Raw genomic sequence first — 6,567 nt, forward strand, 5'->3', positions numbered from 1 at the left:
ATACTCTCCGCTATGCTGGTGCCAAGATTCAAGCTAGACTGGGTCCAGGATGAGGAAAAAAGTCAGCAGTACAGATTGATGCTGAAAAGAGAATTTCAAACCCTCAACTCTGATGACTCAGCTGCGAGAGACTCAGGTCAAGCCCAGTCCAGTGGTAAAAGTGACAAGAAAGATCCTGCAGCATCATTCTTCAAATTTAACAAAAATCCTCAGGTTTTTCAAAAATCTGAAGTGGACACCTATTTGGATGCCCCAACCACAGATGGGTTTGATGAATTCATGCAGTTTCCAAAGCTCAGAAGGCTGTTCATAAAACACAACACTGCCCTGCCCTCAAGCGCTCCAGTAGAGAGGCTCTTTAGCATCGGTGGTCTAATATTAAGGTAAGAATAAAGTGTGATTATATTACATAATTATTATTCTTTGGTAATAAGCACAGTAAATACCCAGCCTCAGTCATAGTTGTTGGTGATATTATTCTAATTCGGGTTTTCAATAGGCTATACAAATTAGGTCAAATTATGTCAGTGATTGTGTCAGTTCACAATTGCTTTAATACAGATTAAGTGTTACCATTTTTGCCATAATAATCATGATGTTCAAATTTCTTGTTATCTCATTCAGACCGAGGAGAAACCGGCTGGGAGATGCCAACTTTGAGAAGCAGCTGATCTTGAATGCCAACAAAAAGATTTGAAGGTATATTAAATATTGTTGTGATCTGTTTATTGGGCTGTGGAAGTACAATGTATTGCCAATGGAGATGACTATATTGATGTGTAGAGGTGAACTGCATGAAAATAACAGGGCATATCTTGTTTACAGGAAGCAAAAAACAGCAGATCCACCAGGGAGAGACCACTGTGACCGAGGATCATCATTCAGATAAGGGATTTTTGGGCTGGACAGAAAATAACACTGTCCTTGGCCCTGCATACTTTTCATTAATTAGTATTATTTTAGTTATTTATGTGGACTGTAACCAGTGACATATATTCATTCAGTTAAGGTATTTTCACTCACTGGACAGAAAGTAGAAGCACTGTCCATGGCCTTGGAACCAGACTCTGAGTCTTTTAAGTTATTGTTTTTTGTTTTTTTTTACTCATTCAATGGCCAAAAAATTGAAAAGTGACTTGATAATGTTTAAATGTTTTGCACTTTGAATATTGCACTTTCAAGTTCAACCTTAAATTCCTACCTCAGCCTGGTCCCTCAGTTTGTGTTAAAATGTTCTTGAGGGTTTTACTATTCATGTAACTTGTTTGTTAAACCTGCCTGGTATAATTTTCCAGGATTCCAGTATTCCTTTTTAGTATGTACTGAAATGCAATTTCAAATGGAAAAAAAATATTAAAATTAAAAAAACATTTGCACCTAAAAGACTACTTTCCTGTTTTTTTTTTTAATAATTCCTCATAAAAAAGACCTTTCAAGCAGCACATTTTTCCTGATGTTTTTGAGAATATACTGTAGGGGTGAAAGCTGCAGCTGCTACTAGTGTGAAGTGAATGGACAGCAACAAAAAGTTAAAGCAACAATGGGGAAATGCTGTCCCCTCAATGCTAATGTAAACCCTGGTTGGATAAGGATTCAAAACTGGATATGAAGATGAAATCTGACGCACAGTTTCAGTGTTACAACTGATAAAATTATTGCTGTCTGTGGTTCTACAGTAGGCTATGGTGTAATTGAGCAATATATGAAAAAAAAGAACTACGCACTAGTTCATTTTTTGGAACTGTGAACTTAGTTCAAAATTTTGATTTATGAACTATGAACTGAACTAGTTCATTTTAAAATGTGTGAACTGAACTTTGAACTAGTTCACGTAGAAAGAGAACTTTCCCAACACTGCATGCCAGGTCCTGTTGGAAGCATAGCCCAATAGGAAAGCATGTAAAATCCAAAATGGGACAGTAAACTGACACATGGCTGAAAGTCACATGAAAATTTTAAATTGTTAAGAGGAAGTGACTGTGCGAATTTCAGATTTCTACATTGATCACAACAACTGCAGTGAGCTTCGAAAGTTGCCATTCTATCTCAATGGAACGTCTCACACTGGCCCTCAGAGTTCCGTCGTCATGGAAACTCACTGACACAGCTGCAGCGGGCCAGTCTAAAGAAGTGCAGACACTTGGTGTCCAAGTCTGCCTATTGGATTATAATGGAGAACTTTGCCTCGAACAACGCACGATTTCTCCGGAACCGTAAATGGTAGAGGCGTAATTTTTTCTGTGTTTATTTCGTAACGGATAGGGGAAGAAGACTTGCTATCGGTTTTTGCTGGAAAAAGTTTAATAACGGCGTAAAAAATTATGATCTAAAGGACATTTTTATGAAATTTCAGAAATCCTCTGAAAATGGTCCCGAACAAATCGCTCTGGCTAAAAAAGTATAAGAGATATCAAAATAATTCTTTTACTGTGAGTATCAGCAGGCTTTTGATGACCATGTAGCTCATTTTCATATTTTTACAAAAATCGGTGTAGGCACAGCGACGATGTAAAAAAGTGGATGATGTGGGAAAATGCAGCTCCAAAGCGATTTCAGGATTTTGCACATTCGCTACTCCCGAACAAATTGTTCCTGTGGAAAAAACGTAACAGTTATCCACAAAATTCATTTTTCTTGAGTGCCAGAAGGGTTGGGACATTCATGTGTGAAAGTCTCATGTCTGTACATAAAACGGTTTAGGAGTAGCGACGATGCGAAAACATGGGATGTTTTGGATTTTCAGACGTCATTTTTCAAAACCGCTCCATAGGAAATGAATGGGGGAGGTTTCGGGTTTGTGTCGGTCTGAGGTGATTTGCGAAAAATCTAAAAATGCCACACCAATGAGGGTTACATTTCCCGAATCCTGACAAAAATACCTACGTTTTGATGTATAATTTGTCTACGTAGAGTGAAAATTGAGCGAGAAAGGTCAAGTTGTTCGGAGTTTTGAAATCTTTAAAAAAGCTAGAGTGGGCCACTCTAGCGGTTGGAGAATTCCGTCATTGACTTTCATTGTAAACGATGATTTCGCTGATTTTTGGACATGAGCTTTGAGGAGTAACTGTGAAGAGACGACAAAAGATATCCACATCCCGTTTTCACTTCTGAGTAGGTCACAGATATATCTACAAACTGGAAGTTAAACGGTGTTCGTAGGTGAAAGCATGACGACACAGTACAGCGTTGAAATTGGTCATTTGGAGGCTTTTTTGAGTTTTTCTTTCTACCCGATAACATTGATCCCTATGGGATTTTTGGGGGTGGTTTTTCGTTAATTTTGTTGCCATGGTAACTCGAAACCCCAATAAAAGTAGTAGCACACATCTCGAGATCGAGCCGCACGTTTTTATACCTCAATTGTGGGGGTGCACGCTATGGTTCGGGCAGCATTAATCGTGAAGGAAGAATAAGTAAAGAATAACTAGAAAAATTTCTGAAGAAATTTAGCAAGGCGCCTGCCACTTGGTGCGTACCGTACTGTCAGAAATAGCAACAGGAAGTAACACTGCGAATTTCAGGTTCCTACGGTCTTCACAGCCCTCGCAGCGGCCGTTGAAAGGTGCCATGTTAAGTCAATTGACCTCCTAGGAGCCTCTTGCTAGCAGCGTTGTCATGGAGACTCACTGACAGCTACAGCCCTCTCTGTCTGTAAAGGTTAAAGAACTCTGGCTAAGGAGCTGTTGGTATGACCTTCCTAAAACTATTTCCGGTTAGCAACATGCTAACGGTTAGCCGCTAGCATGGTTGTGTTCAGTATCAGCGGGTGATGTTACTCTGTTAGTTTGGTTGAAATCCTGTACTGAGAAATGCCTAAAATGGGAGACAATCCTAAAATTCACCAAATCTGTAAAGCAGAAGTTTGTACAGGCTTTCTAGAGCTACTTCCGGTTAACAACATGCTAACCGTTAGCCGCTTACATGGTTGTGTTTGGTATCACTGGGTTAGTGTACTCTGTTAGTTTGGTCCAAATCCTGTACTGGGATGAGCCTCAAATAGGGAGAAAATACGTCATTTATAATGTTGCCATGGTAACTCAAAATGGCGGGTGGTACTAAAAAATACTTCATGGGATCAGCATACATGTTTTAATATACACACTGTGAGCATTATAACACAAAAATCTTAGTCACTTACGCCGGGTTTCGAACCCACGACCTCTTGCATGCAAAGCCTGCACTTTCCATCTGAGCTATACTGTAGCGCCATATAAGGTCATGCAGTATTGGGACCATAAGGGGTTTGGTCCCCCATTGAAAAACATTGGATGTTTGACACTTCATAGCTTGGAGATGCTTTATGCGACGTAGCCCAAATTTCTTGTGGAGCTTTCTCTCTAAAGGAAGAACAGACTCTGTGAAGCAGAAGTTGGTGAGACCTTCCTAAAGCTACTTCCGGTTAGCAACATGCTAACTGTTAGCCGCTAACAACATTGTGTTCAGTATCACCAGGTGATTGTACTCTCTCAGTTTTGTCCAAATCCTGTACTGGGAAGTGCCTCAAATAGGGGTGCCAATACTTAATGTCACCAAACGTGACCAAAGTTCATGGGACAGATTGGCCTCCTTTAGAAACTCAGCCTCAGCACATCTGGGCCCAGAACTCAACATTTGACCAAAATGGTGTGTAGTGCCATTTCCCACATGTGGGTGGTGCTGTATTGGCCAATTGGGTCATGTCTGGGCATCATGCCAGGTCCTGTTAGAAGCAAAGGCCCAATAGGAAAGCATGTGAAATCCAAAATGGCACAGAAAACTGACACATGACTGAAAGTCACATGAAAATTTTAAAATGTTAAGAGGAAGTGACTGTGCGAATTTCAGATTTCTACATTAATCACAGCCGCTGCAGCTGGCGTCGAAAGTTGCCATTCTATCTCAATGGAACGTCTCCCACTGGCCCTCAGAGTTCCGTCGTCATGGAAACTCACTGACACAGCTGCAGTGGGCCAGTCTAAAAGAAGTGCAGACACTTGGTGTCCAAGTCAGCCTATTGGATTATAATGGAGAACTTTGCCTCGAACAACGCACGATTTCTCCGGAACCGTAAATGGTAGAGACGTAATTTTTTCTGTGTTTATTTCGTCACGGATAGGGGAAGAAGACTTGCTATCGGTTTTTGCTGGAAAAAGTTTAATAAAGGCGTAAAAAATTATGATCTAAAGGACATTTTTATGAAATTTCAGAAATCCTCTGAAAATGATCCCGAACAAATCGCTCTGGCTAAAAAAGTATAAGAGATATCAAAATAATTCTTTCACTGTGAGTATCAGCAGGCTTTTGATGACCATGTAGCTCATTTTCATATTTTTACAAAAATCGGTGTAGGCACAGCGACGATGTAAAAAAGTGGTTGATGTGGGAAAATGCAGCTCCAAAGCGTTTTTAGGATTTTGCACATTCGCTACTCCCGAACAAATTGTTCCTGCGGAAAAACCGTAACAGTTATCCACAAAATTCCTGTTTTGTGAGTGCCAGAAGGGTTGGGACATTCATGTGTGAAAGTCTCATGTCTGTACATAAAACGGTTTAGGAGTAGCGACGATGCGAAAACATGTGATGTTTTGGATTTTTAGACGTCATTTTTCAAAACCGCTCCATAGGAAATGAATGGGGGAGGTTTCGGGTTTGTGTCGCTCTGAGGTGATTTGCGAAAAATCTATAAATGCCACACCAATGAGGGTTACATTTCCCGAATCCTGACAAAAATACCTACGTTTTGATGTATAATTTGTCTGCGTAGAGCGAAAATTGAGCGAGTAAGGTCAAGTTGTTCGGAGTTTTGAAATCTTTAAAAAAGCTAGAGTGGGCCACTCTAGCGGTTGGAGAATTCCGTCATTGACTTTCATTGTAAACGATGATTTCGCTGATTTTTGGACATGAGCTTTGAGGAGTACTTGTGAGGAGACGATTACAGATATCCACATCCCGTTTTCACTTCTGAGTAGTTCACAGAATTATCTACAAACTGGAAGTTAAACGGTGTTCGTAGGTGAAAGCATGACGACACAGTACAGCTTTGAAAATGGTCCTTTTGAGGCTTTTTTGAGGCTTTCTTTCTACCCGACTCCATTGATTAATATGGGTTTTTTGGGGGGTGGTTTTTCGCTAATTTTGTTGCCATGGAAACTCGAAACCCCAATAAAAGTAGTAGCACACTATTCCCGACCGAGCCGCAAGTTTTGGTACCTATATCTTGGGGGTGCACGCTACAGTTCGGGCCGCATTTATCGTGGAATAATAAAGAATAATATTAACTAGAAAAATTTCTGAAGAAATTTAGCAAGGCGCCTGCCACTTGGTGCGTACCGTACCGTCAGAAATAGCAACAGGAAGCAACACTGCGAATTTCAGCTTCCTAAGGTCTTCACAGCCCCCGCAGCGGCCGTTGAAAGGTGCCATGTTAAGTCAATGGACCTCCTAGGAGCCTCTTGCTAGCAGCGTTGTCATGGAGACTCACTGACAGCTGCAGCCCTCTCTGTCTGTAAAGGCAGAAGAACCCTGGCTAAGCAGAAGTTGGTAGGACCTTCCTAAAGCTACTTCTGGTTAGCAACATGCTAACGGTTA

The 6,567-nt window shown here is 40.7% G+C and overlaps 1 long non-coding RNA gene across 1 annotated transcript; it reads left to right on the top strand.

Annotated features, from left to right (window-relative positions):
* The first annotated feature begins 210 nt into the window (after positions 1-210).
* Positions 211-1,514, top strand: LOC118560290. The gene is made up of 3 exons (XR_004929252.1): positions 211-383; positions 625-699; positions 826-1,514. It is a non-coding gene; the product is annotated as an uncharacterized LOC118560290 (long non-coding RNA).
* Positions 1,515-6,567: the final 5,053 nt, after the last annotated feature.

Source organism: Fundulus heteroclitus, unplaced genomic scaffold (genome assembly GCF_011125445.2).
Source record: "Fundulus heteroclitus isolate FHET01 unplaced genomic scaffold, MU-UCD_Fhet_4.1 scaffold_411, whole genome shotgun sequence".
Lineage (NCBI taxonomy): Eukaryota > Metazoa > Chordata > Actinopteri > Cyprinodontiformes > Fundulidae > Fundulus > Fundulus heteroclitus.